The sequence below is a fragment of the Rhinopithecus bieti genome, unplaced genomic scaffold (genome assembly GCF_001698545.2).
Source record: "Rhinopithecus bieti isolate Rb0 unplaced genomic scaffold, ASM169854v2 scaffold_58095, whole genome shotgun sequence".
Lineage (NCBI taxonomy): Eukaryota > Metazoa > Chordata > Mammalia > Primates > Cercopithecidae > Rhinopithecus > Rhinopithecus bieti.
The window spans coordinates 640,041-651,471 of record NW_016823660.1 but is presented as its reverse complement, the minus strand read 5'-3'; positions in this window follow the sequence as shown (position 1 = coordinate 651,471).

The following is an 11,431-nucleotide window of genomic DNA, read 5'->3' as shown; positions in this document are numbered from 1 at the left end:
AGCCTATGTTTTAATAACCAGCACCCATGTTTACCATCTGCACTGAGGTCTAGTTTATTTTATCATGCTGTCACTATGGATTATTGGAGTTTTAGGATAATGAGCTGTGTTTATGCCCCAGAAGTTTATATTATTTTGTCTATATAAGAAATGTGAGGCCAGGCGCAGTGGCTCACGCCTGTAATCCCAACACTTTGGGAGGCCAAGGAGGGTGGATCACCTGAGGTCAGCAGTTAGAGACTAATCTGGCTAACCTGGTGAAACCCTGTCTCTACTAAAAATACAAAAATTAGTCGGGCATGGTGTCATGCACCTGTAATCCCAGCTACTTGGGAGGCTGAGGCAGGAGAATCGCTTGAATCCAGGAGGTGGAGGTTGCAGTGAGCAGAGATCGTGCCACCGTACTCCAGCCTGGGCAACAGAGTGAGACTCCATCTCAAAAAACAAAAAAAAAAAAAAAAAATAAATAAAACAAAACAGAAAACAAAGAAAAAGAAATGTGATTACAATACTATCTAGCAAAAGAAAGTGGACCTTCAGAGGGATCATTGAAAAAGACAGCCACTTTAAGAAGAAAGGCTTATTTCTTCTGTTCTCCTTTTCAACCTATCTATATTTTGTTCTTCGATGAAATAACTTTAACTTAGATTGTTCAATGACATTCTGTCTCATAATGTACCATTGGACAACAGTTCTTGTCCCATATTCCAACACTAGCAGTATCTGAAATGTCCGCTCACTCTCCTGAGGCTCTGGGGCTTTCCATGAGTCATACTCTAACATGAGCCCCTATCTAAATACAGACAGACTCTGAGGGAGTCTTTCCCTAGGTGACCTGTGATTAATCTAGGTACTCATAAACAAATAAAGTTTCTTCAGCTTCAGTTCCCTGAATTTATCTGTCCCTTTCTTTCTTTGTCACTGTGGAAGGACTGGCTCAAATAGTGTCAGAGATCAGATTTCATTATGACAAACTGCAGTGTTGTCTAAATTCTTCTTCTTCTTAAATTAGTATTATTTTTAGAGATGAGGGTCTCACTGTGTATTACCCAGGCTGGTCTTAAACTTGTGAATTCAAGCCATCCTCCAGCCTCAGACGCTTAAGTAGCTGGGACTTCAGATATCTGTCTCCAGGCCTAGATAAATTATTTTTATTATTGTGGAATATGTTATACCAAGTACCATTTGTTGTTAATTAAGCATTTAATTGATTTTGGAAATCTTTATGTTACCTTGAGACCCAGTGTAACTGATGTTTGTTTCATAATAAAGGAGTTGTTCATGTAAAGTGGAGTGCTCAGGGTTATTCAAAACCAGCCAAAGGGACAGAAGCCCTGTGCTTTAGAAATTTACACTTAAAATAATCAGCACAAGTACTAACATTTATAGATATAAACATATTTTCAGCCAGGGGCAGTGACTCATCCCTGTAATCCCAACACTTTGGGTGGCCGGGGTGGGAGGATCGCTTGAGCCCAAGAGTTTGAGAACAGCCTGGGTAACATAGGGAGACCCTGTCTCTAGGAAAAAAAAATAATAATAATAACTGGGCATGGTGGTGTACACCTGTGGCCCCAGCTACTTGGGAGGCTGTAATGGGAAGATTGCTTAGGCCGAGGAGGTGGAGGCTGCAGTTGGCCATGACTGCACCACTGCACTCCAGCCTGGGTGACAAAGTGAGATTTAAAAAAAACAAAAACAAAACTAAAAACATGCTTTCCTATTTACCAATATGAAGCAACCAACCATAAATCAATATCAAAGGGGAAGCATTTTATAAATGAAGCATAGTCTTTGCTATTAGGGAGGGTGATTATAAGGAGAACTTCAAGGCAAGAAATACTTTATACCAGTAGTTGCCTTCTTCAGTTGCAAACAACAGAAACCATCTGCAGTAAGTTTAAGTAAATGAAATTTATTAAAAAAAATAATAATAATAACCACTCACAGGTTCCCTGGAAGAGCCAGAAAAAAAGTCTTAGAAGCAATGGATCCAGGAAGAGTACTCAGAACACAGTGGCTAGTAGAGGGCACAGACACTGAAAAATGCTTTCTGATGCTGGGTTCTGGACTCTACTCTTGGAAATGCCATTACTTCTGTCTCTGGAACCCCAAGGGTGTCTGCTTGCACCATGGGTTTTGGACACATTTGCTTCAGATGCAATCTTATGGGGCTGCACCTGGTTGGCTAGGTCTGGACTACACCCCCTGAACTCTAGCTGCCAACGAGGCTGAAAAGAATGTTTCTGTGAAAGGGAGAAAGGGCAAGTCAGAAGGTGCGGACTTGAAAGATAGGGAATTCAAAACACAGGAAGAGTGTTTAAAGTTGCTGGCTAGCAACTTTAAAGAACAGAAAATGTCGAAGTCATTTCTCAAAGCATGGTGCTAATCATCTGCATCATAGTCTATCAGGATGCTGAAGAAAATGCAGATTACTGGGCTGTATCCTCAAATCTTCTTCTTCTTATTACTACCTTTTGAGACAGAGGCTTTCACTCTGTCACCCAGGCTGGAGTGCAGTAGTGCAATCATGGCTCACTGCAGCCTCAAACTCCCTGGCTCAAGAAATCCTCCCTTCTCAGCCTCCTGAGTAGCTATAACTACAGGCACGCAACACCACATCGAGCTAATTTTTAATTTTTTTTTTTGCAAAGATGGGGTTTTGCTATGTTACCCAGGCTGGTCTTGAACTCCTGGGTTCAAACAATCCTCCCACCTTAGCCTCCCAAAGTGCTGGGATTATAGGCGTGAACCACTGCATCTGGTCATCAACCCCCAAATCTTATGAATTAAAATCTCTGCAGTGAAAGCAGCAACCTACGTTTTCCACAGCCTCCTTGGGTGATTGTGATGTGTACTAAAGAGTGAGAACACGCCTGCGCAGTTTTGTTTTGTGTTTTATTTATTTAAATAGAAACACCAAGTTGGGCTTGAACTCCTGGGCTCAAGAAATCCTCCTGCCTTGGTCTCCCAAAGTGCTGGGATTACAGGTGTGAGCCACTGCGCCTGGTCATCCTGCACAGTTTTCATTTTCAAACGGACTTTAAAATTTTTGTTTTATTTACTTTTGGAATTGAAAGGAAGACAGCTATACCTTCCTCAGTCAGAGATCAAAATCTGTGTAACTCTCAATAAGAAAGCCCTCTGCTATGGACTAGAGAAATGATGAGTGTCCACTCTTCTCTTCATAGGTGAAGCATCAAAGGAGGAGTGAGTATTAAGGTGTGATTAGCATAGACTCTGAAGTGAGATGACTTGAGTTTGAATACACCCTATCTCAATTAGCAGTGTGTGGCAGATTTTCAAAAAATGTCTTTTCAAAAAATGGCCACAGCAATATTTCCCATTCTGCATGCTCTTGCAGAATCTTCTAGAACCTTGCCACTCTCCCAACAAGAGATGGAGACAATTTTTTTCTCTCTTTGAATCTAGGCTGGCCTTTGTGACAGCTTCTACAAATTTGTGATTTCTGAGTCTAGGTCATAAAAGCCCTATGCACTTCCACCTGGTCCTCTGAGAACACTCCCACTCAGAATCCAGCCACCACACTATGAGGAAACCCAATTTGCCGCAGAGGAAAAGCTGACACAGAGAGAACTGAAGTCCCTAGCTCCCAGGAGATCAGAAACCAACTTACTGGTCATGTCAGCCATCTTGAAAGTGGGTCCTCTAGCCCCCAGATGAGCTGCTCCCCTTGATACCACAGAGAGCAGGTACAAGTCATTCCTGTGGATCTTTGCCAAAATTGTAGATTAGTGAGAAAAAGAAACAACTGCAATTTTTGTTGTTGTTGTTGTTGTTTTGGTTTTTGTTTTTTTTTTGAGATGTAGTCTTGCTCTGTTGCCAGGCTGAAGTGCAATGGTATAATCTTGGCTCATTGCAACCTCCACCTCCCAGGTTGAAATGATTCTCCTGCCTCAGCCTCCTGAGTAGCTGGGACTACAGGTGCACACCACCATGCCTGGCTAATTTTTGTATTTTTAGTAGAGACGAGATTTCACCATGTTGGTCAGAATGGTCTCGATCTCTTGACCTTGTGATCCACCCGTCTCGGCCTCCCAGAGTGCTGGGATTATAGGCATGAGCCCTGCCACAACTGTTTCAACCCACTAAATATGGTTGGTTTGTTATGTAGCAATAGATTACTGATAAGGAGATGAGTCAGTTAACTTCTTTGTGCTTCAGTTTCTCTGTATATAAAATTGGGAAAACAATTAAATCCACCTCATGGAGTTTTAATGAGAATTAAACAAGTTTTGATATGTAAAGTACTTAGAAAACAGCCTGACTGGCCAGGCACAGTGCCACAATGCCTGAAATCCCATTATTTTGAGAGGCTGAGGTGGGAGGATTGCTTGAAGCCAGGAGTTTGAGACCAGCCTGCGCAACATAGTAAGACCTCATCTTTACAAAAAATAAAATTAGAAAAATTAGCCAGGTGTGTTGACTTTTTACTATAGAGGAGGTTGAGGTAAAAGGATCGCTTGAGCCCAGGAGTTTGAGGCTGCAGTAAGCTATGATTGCACTACTGCACTCCAGCCTGGGAGACCTAATGAGAACTTTTCTCAAAAAAAATAAAAAAAAGCCTGACTCCTGATTTATTAATAAGTGTCATTTCTAGAAAAGACTTAAAGGTGAATGAAAAGAAGATCAGAATGATGTAAACAGGCAACCCGGAACTCCTTTAGACATGTAGTAAAATTGTGTTAATTTCACATATCTGAGGTGGGATAATTTAAATTGGTAACCATTGAAATGATAACTTTTTAAATACATAAAATGAGTTGTACTACTTTTAATTCTAACTATAATTTCAGCCAAACTAATGTCAATAATATCTGTTTAATTACAATGAATCATTTATTCTTAGCCTGTGAATCATTTATTCCTATCATTGCTGACTTAGGACTCAGAGGCTGAATACCTGGTTCTGTTTTAAATCTCCCTTTCCCTTAATGAGTGACCTTAGCCAGTTACCTCAGTTCTCTCCAAAGACCTAGAAGTTTCCAAATAAACATCTGGAAAATAAATAAAGCTGTCAGATATGATACAAATGTTGGTTCTTCCTGTTATTCCGGCACATGGTTGTTTACGAGGCAAATGACCTGTTGGAAATAACAGAAGCGAGAGTCAGAAAATATGACATTGCAGCTCAAATCTGATAAAAATCTCCCCGGGCACTAAAATATCATGGGGATCAGGAGCCAGGAGATGGGCCTTTGCTCAAGGAGGCACTGGGCAGAATGAAAGGCATCTAAGAGGACAGGTGACTCTCCCAGGGCCACAAGCATAAACTTCCATCATCCAGCAGTCGTTGCTGGGACAGGGCAGATTGTCTAGTAAGACAAGTCCTTTCTATTTTCCACATATCTTTTTTTCTTTTTCTTTTCTTTTTTTTTTTTTTTTTTGAGACGAGTCTTGCTCTGTCACCCAGGCTGGAGTGCAGTGGCGCGATCCTGACTCACTGCAGGCTCCCCTCCCAGGTTCATGCCATTCTCCTGCCTCAGCCTCCCGAGTAGCTGGGACTACAGGCACCTGCCACCATGCCTGGCTAATTTTCTGTATTTTTAGTAGAAACAGGGTTTCACCGTGTTAGCCAGGATGGTCTCGATCTCCTACCTTGTGATCCCTCTGTCTTGGCCTCCCAAAGTGCTGGGATTATAGGCATGAGCCACTGCGCCTGGCCTATTTTCTACATATCTTAAAATACCTCAAGCCATTGTATTCACTGTCTACTGCTGCGTAAAAAATTGCCCTAAAACTCTTTTGAAAAATATTTTCCTTCCTTCCTTCCTTCCTTCCTTCCTTCCTTCCTTCCTTCCTTTCTTTCTTTTTCTTTCTCTTTCTTTCTTTCTTTCTTTCTTTCTTTCTTTCTTTCTTTCTTTCTTTCTTTCTTTCTTTCTTTCTTTCTTTCTTTCTTTCTTTTTCTTTCTTTCTTTTTCTTTCTTTCTTTCTTTCTTTCTTTCTTTCTTTCTTTCCTTTCTTCCCTTTCTTCCTTTCTCTTCCTTCCTCTTCCTCTTCCTTCCTCTTCTTCCCTCTTCCTCTCCTTCTCCCTCCTCCCTCCCTTCCTTCCTTTTCTTTCTTTTCTTCTCTCTCTCCTCTCTTTCTTTATTTTCTATCCTTCTGTTCTTTTTTTTTTTTTCAGGGTCTCCCTCTGTTGCCCAGTCTGGAGTGCAGTGGCACAATCGTAGCTCACTGCAGCCTCAATCTCTCAAGCTCAAGCGATCCTCCCAAGTAGGTGGTGCTATAGGCGCATGCCACCACACCTGGCTACATTTTTAAATTTTTAGTAGAGATGAGATCTCTCTGTGCTTCCCAGACTGGTCTTCAACTCCTGAGCTCAAGCAATTCTCCTGCCTTAGACTCCTAAAGTTCTGGGATTACAGGTGTGAGCCATTGTACCTGGCCCCTTCGTTTAAAAAAAAAAAAATGGTGCCTGGTGTTGTGGCTTATGCCTGTAATCCCAGCACTTTGGGAGGCCAAGGCAGGCAATCACATGAGGTCAGGAGTTCGAGACCAGCCTGGCCAACATGGGGAAACCTCGTCTCTACTAAAAATACAAAAATTAGCTGGGCATGGTGGTGGCACCTGTAATCCCATTACTAAGGAGGCTGAGGCAGGAGAATTGCTTGAACCCAGGAGGCAGAGGTTGCAGTGAGCCGAGATGGTGCCACACACTCCAGCCTGGCGACAGAATGAGACTCCGTCTCAAAAAGAAAATAATAAAATAAAATAACAAAAAGCCCCACTTTCCTTCCCGTCATATTATTGTCATGTATGCAGCTTTATGGTCTACTGCTTCACCTTTTTCTGGGGATGACTTTAAAACAAGTCGTCAAATACAAGTCGTCTCTGAATGTATTTACTGTTTAGGAAAACAATGCATCTAGATGGTCCACTGGGGGAAGAGTTGCAGGAAGTGTAGCTGGGGTCCTGGTGGAAATGCAGAGTTGCAGATTCCACTCCATACCCACTGATTCAGAATCTGCATTTTGACAAGGTTCCCTGGTGGTTAGTATGCACGTTAAAGTTGAGAAGCTCTGTTCTAGGACTGTCATTGAAGAGCTGAGAATCACTTGTGTTTCTGAACTTTATGCCTGCATCCAGGCACATATGAGAATAATAAAATGAGATCTGTTTAATTATGATGAATTGTTTATTCATTGGAAATAATGGCCAGTCCTGCAGCTCGACATGGTATTTGGGAATTTGGAGATCTTTCTTTCTCTGTGTCTCCCTGACTCTGTCTCTCTCTCTCTCTATCTCTGTCTCTCCCTCTCTCTTTCTCTCTTTCTTCTCCAGCTCTCTCTCTCTTTCCATTTTTTCTCTATCTCTTTCATCTACATTGACTTTATCGTTTTATTTTTCTATGGAAATGTTGAAACAATTGAGACTTGTTTTTGTTTTTCCCCATCACTTGGAGCTGACCCTTTTCATCTTTGATTCAGCCAATTTCCTTCAAAGCTAAATATTAAACAGATCTGTCTTCTGACAGCTGACCCCAAACAGGGACGAGCAGTGGTCCTCGCCCCAAGGGTGGAGAACTGAGCCGACAAAGGTAGAGGAGAGACAGGATGGAGCCAGTTCCTGTCCCCCAGGGAAGACCAAAAGTTGTGTCTAAGCCTACAGGCAGCCAAACAGCCAATAACCAAACAACTGATAGCTTCTGGAAGGCATTCTTGCAAAAATTTCTCTTTTGCCAGAGGGTGAAAGGGTTGCTAATTGATTTTGTCTGCCTTTCAGATGGACTTAGAGAGACGTAAGAGGTTTAATTCTAACAGAGAGGTAACATTTTTAGATACTTCACTGTAGCAAAATATTCTTTGCCTCTCATGTGATTCTGGAGTTGCATATTGGTATTTTTTGTTTCACCAGCTTGTTATCCTGTTAAGCCAATAGCAGCAGTAAATTTAATTAAGTAGATCCTTTTCTAAATGACATATGTTTCATAAACATATTATTTATTCATAACAAAGGAATAAAAGAAAGCCAACTCTTCCCAAACTCATTGAGAATCGGTGGTCCCGACTCTCACTGAAGAGATAGGTGAAGATTGCCGTCTTGTGATCTCTGGTAAAGAGATGCCACCTCGTGCCCTCTTTACTGCTTCTGGGGCTTGTGTCTCAGCACAATATGCTAGTGATCTCAAATCTGGTATGCTGTATGTCAACAAGTGAAAACAGGGAAGAGAACCAGATAGGGAGGTGTGAAAGGAAAATCTCTTGGGCTCCCCAAATCACTAAGCTAAAAGGAAAAGTCAAGCTGGGAACTGCTCAGGGCAAACCTGCCTCCCATACTAGTCAAGTCATCCCTCTGCTCACTGAGATAGATGCATATTCTGATCGCCTCCTTTGGAAAGGCTTATCAGAAACTCAAAAGAATGCAACCATTTGTCTCTCACCTACCTGTGACTTGAAAGTCCCCTCCTTGCTTCGAGTTGTCCCTGACTTTCTGGACAGAACCAATGTACTTCTTACATATACTGATTGATGTCTCATGTCTCCCTAAAATGTGTAAAACTAAGCTGCGCTCTGACCACCTTGGGCACATGTCCTTGGCCAAATAAACTTTGTTTTCTTTTTCTTTCTTCTTCTCCTTCTCCTTCTCCTTCTTCTTCATTTTTTTTTTTTTGACAGAGTCTTGCTCTGTCACCCAGACTGGAGTGCAGTGGCATGATTTCAGCTCACTGCAACCTCCGCCTCCCGAGTTCAAGTGATTCTCCCGCCTCAGACTCCCGGGTAGCTGGGATGACAGGTGTGCGTCACCACTCCTAGCTAATTTTTGTATTTTTAGTAGAAATGAGATTTCACCATGTTGGTCAGGCAGGTCTTAAACTCCTGACCTCAGGTGATCCATCCACCTCTGCCTCCTAAAGTGTGGGATTACAGGCATGAGCCACTGTGCCCGGCCCAAAATAAACTGTCTAAGTTAACTGGAGACCTGTCTGAAATTTTCAAAGTTCACAGAGGGAAAAAAGAGAAGTCACAGAATACAACTCTAGCCTTATCTTTTCATGTCCGTAGAGAAAGAGCTCTGTAATGTTATGCAAAATGGCAGAAATGCCAGTTTGTGAAAAGAGACAATTGTTTTAACAGACACAAAAAAGCCTCCTACTCACTGTGAATGACCAGAGTTTTTAAGAGAAAAAAGTCACAGAAGTCAGAAAGTCTGCCCATAATCCTGAATCAAAAAATCTGGAGTCAGAATAAAAAGTTGGTCGGGAAGTATTTGCTTACACACAAAAAAACTGTGAAAAACCTAGGAATTTGGGTTCACAAAGTCTTCTTAAGTCCTGTGATTTCAGTTTTGTTCTTCCTTTCTTGTTATTCTGGATTAGGGTGTTATTCTTGTGATTTTGAAAATGAAAATATGGCCTTATACTCTTGCCTAATACATCATTTCTGGAAATAAGAGGTGAAAAAATGAGTTCATTTCTTCTTTAGCCCAACCCAAACCAAGTGTGAGCTAAGGAATTCTTTACTTTATTTTTATTTATTCATTTTTAAGAGACAGCTTTGCTCTGTTGCTCAGGCTGGAGTGCAGTAGTGAAATCATAGCTCACTGCAACTTCAAAATCCTGGGTTCAAGTGATCCTCGAGCCCTAGCCTCCTGAGTAGCTGGGACTGTAGGTATGTACCACCATACCTGGTTAAATTTAAATGTTTTTTTTTTTTTTTTTTTTTTTTTTTGTAGAGACTGGCTATGTTGTCCAAGCTGTTCTCAAACTCCTGGCCTCAAGAGATGCTCCCACTTCGGCCTCCCAAAATGCTTACAGATAGCCACCACTCCTGGCCAGGAATTCTTAGCATGTTTGTAACATGAAGAAATTAAGGGCATATTGGCTTTTGTCGTTACAGTTGGTCTGTTTTTTTTAATTTAAGCTATGCCATAGAGTTTTGTGGACACTATGAAACTTAGGATCATTACTATGTATTTAACAGAGTAAGTGTTCTAACGGGGCAGAGGAGAATAATATTAATAGTTGTGTGCCTCATTTCTGGGCAAATCTGACAATAAGCTCATTGGATGAGTAGCAAAATCATAATCTCAGAGAGAAATTTCTAGGGCCAGGTCCGGTGGCTCACTCTTGTCATCCCAGCACTTTGGGAGGCTGAGGCAAGGAGGATCATGAGGTCAGGAGTTTGAGACTCAGAGAGAAATTTCTGAAACAGAAGGGCATACTATCTTTTGGAGAATTAACTTAATTCAGAGCTTCCATTTACATTTTTCTTATGTTTCTACTTTGCCTTTATATATTCTTTTGTAATTTACATATTCCTGTACGATCCTAAAATCTTTCTGAAACAAGCAAGAATATAAACGTATTATTTTGATAAGTGTTAGAAGTTAATTTTTACATTTTTTTAAGAGACGGAGTCTTGCTCTTTTGCCCAGGCTGGAGTGCAGTGGCACTATCTCAGCTCACTGAAACCTCTGCCTCCTGGGTTCTAGCAATTCTTCTGCCTCAGCCTCCCGAGTAGGGAGGGTGAGGCTAATTTTTTTTTTTTTTTTTTTTTTTTTTTTTTTTTTTTTAGTTTCATCGTGTTGCCCAGGCTGGTCTTGAACTCCTGAGCTCAGGCGATCCACCCGCTTCAGCCTCCCAAAATGCTAGGATTACAGGTGTGAGCCACCGCACTGGGCCAATTTTTACATATTTTTTAAAACACAGTTATCCTTGTAACCACTGGCATCATAACTGTTAATGAAAAGCAAGGGCTCCTCCTAGTGATACTGCAAGTCAGTGCAGCGTACTAATTCCAGGTGCATTTGTTTTCTTTGTTGTGTAACAAGTTCATTTTCCTTAGTAAACACACTGGAAATCTGTTGAATTCAGAGACCAATAATGAAGATGTGTATTCTAGGGAAACTGCAGTAACTCCTTCAGGCCACTAGGGGCCATTTGACTACATTCTCTTCCCAGTTCAAAGTAAAGGTCCCCAGTGGACCCCAGGGAGCAAAAGAAGGACCTCCTCCCACCCTAAAGTGGGATAGTCTAAGGGTAGAATCAGGTGCATCATACTCAATAAATCAGTATTTCTCTAATTCTATTAATTTTTGAAACCTCTTTAAAAGGAAAAAATACATGTGAATTCCCCAATATTGACATGGGAATGGATTACTGTACAATAGTGATATATGTAAAAAATGATTGCTCTGACCATAACTGTCAACAAAAGGGGGTAGAATGAAAATAAGAAAGTTGGTGTTCCTTTCACTACTACCTGCTGTGGTCAAATATTGCTTGCCTACTCTTTCTCCTAAAAAAAGAAATGAGGCTAACATCACTACCTCCCACTTCCACCAAACCCTCCATCCAATACTCAATTTGTCCTCTTATGTAAGATGAGAAGAATTTCCCCAGTTGTTCTGGAGAAGAATTGCCCCAGTTGTTCTGGAAAAAGTGTCCTTTTTTGTTGTTGTTTTTTTGTTT